The sequence below is a fragment of the Triticum dicoccoides genome, chromosome 4A (genome assembly GCF_002162155.2).
Source record: "Triticum dicoccoides isolate Atlit2015 ecotype Zavitan chromosome 4A, WEW_v2.0, whole genome shotgun sequence".
Lineage (NCBI taxonomy): Eukaryota > Viridiplantae > Streptophyta > Magnoliopsida > Poales > Poaceae > Triticum > Triticum dicoccoides.
The window spans coordinates 278,552,896-278,554,735 of NC_041386.1; positions in this window are offsets into that span (position 1 = coordinate 278,552,896).

The window sequence follows — 1,840 nt, forward strand, 5'->3', positions numbered from 1 at the left end:
GTCCCTTGGCAACTTGGGTTACGTTGGCTCCCGTACGCTTAGCTTATCCGGTGTGCCCTGAGAACGAGATATGTGCAGCTCCTATCGGGATGTCGGCGCATCGGGTGGTCTTGCTGGACTTGTTTTACCATTGTCGAGGATGTCTTGGAGTACCGGGATACCGAGTCTGATCGGAATGTCTCGGGAGGAGGTCTATTCCTTCGTTGACCGTGAGAGCTTGTGATGGGCTAAGTTGGGACACCCCTGCAGGGACTTGAACTTTCGAAAGTCGTGCCCGCGGTTATGGGTATATGGGAGTTTGTTAACGTCCGGTTGTAGAAAACCTGAAGTTGACCTTAATTAAAATGAATCAACCACGTGTGTAACCATGATGGTCTCTTTCCGGCGGAGTCCGGGAAGTGAACACGGTTGTTGGAGTTATGCTTGACGTAGGTTGCTATAGGATCACTTCTTGATCATACTTTTATCGACCGTGCTTTGCCTTCTCTTCTCGCTCTCATTTGCGTATGTTAGCCACCATATATGCTAGTCGCTTGCTGCAGCTCCACCTCATACTTTTACCTTACCCATAAGCTTAAGTAGTCTTGATCGCGAGGGTGCGAGATTGCTGAGTCCCCGTGGCTCACAGATACTTCCAAAACCAGCTTGCAGGTGCCGATGAGACCGTGCAGATGACGCAACCAAGCTCAGGAGGAGCTCGATGAAGATCTTGTCCTTTGTGTTGTTTCGTTCTAGTTGATCAGTAGTGGAGCCCAGTTGGGGTCGATCGGGGACCGTGTCGCATTTGGGGTTCTTCTTTATTTTGGTTCCGTAGTCGGACCTTGATTGTATCTGGATGATGTAATGATTTATTCATGTAATTGTGTGAAGTGGCGATTGTAAGCCAACTATGTATCTCTTTCCCTTATGTATTACATGGGTTGTGTGAAGATTACCTCACTTGCGACATATGCCTTCAATGTGATTATGTCTCTAAGTCGTGCCTCGACACGTGGGAGCTATAGTCGCATCGAGGGTGTGACATAGGGAGACACGGATCTCGCCAGAGTCCACGCCGACCGCCGCTGTTCGCCGGCGGATTCGTCGTCGTAAGATCACCGCAGCCGCACCACTTGCCCTCTTCGTTTTCCCCCCTCCATGAAGAGCTCCCTGACATCCTTGCGTGGCCGGAATCGCAGCGGAGCCGGAGGAACAAGCTCGACCGCCACCGCCAGAGCACCGAGGTTCACCTCGCCGCCGTCGCCTACATAGGACGTATCGCCGCCGTCCGACACCACCACCAGCACCACCTCCGCCACTCATAGCCGCATCCGCCCGTCACTTCCCCATCGCCGGAGAGTCGCCGGAGGAGCTCCACCACCGACGCCCGAGCCGCCATCGTCTTCCTCTGTTTCCAGTGAGCACGCACGTGCAAGAGTTTTATCCGCCAATCACGCGCTGCCACGTGGCACGTAGCTATAGGAGCTTCTACAGGAGTTCGCTAAAGCGCCCAGGCATTTTCTGTTGTTTTCTGTTTTCTTTTTCAGATTTCAGCTAAAACTTCAACTAGTTATATATTTTATTCTATAAGTCCAATTTAGGTAATTCTTTTTCCTGTGCACTCACAAAAATCAGCACATTGTCACAGTACCAACTCTGCACATGTTTGCACCTTTCAAATTTGAATTTACTCGAGTTTGAATCAAATCTTCCGGAGGTCGTAACTCTCAAACCATTTGTCGGTTTTAATTGATTCTTTTTGCATTGTGACCGTAGTGCATTTTACGTGCTGTTAAGCTTCTGATGTTGAGTTTTAAAAATGGTTTTCTTGCTGTTGGTTTTGTTTTGGTTCTATTCGTGT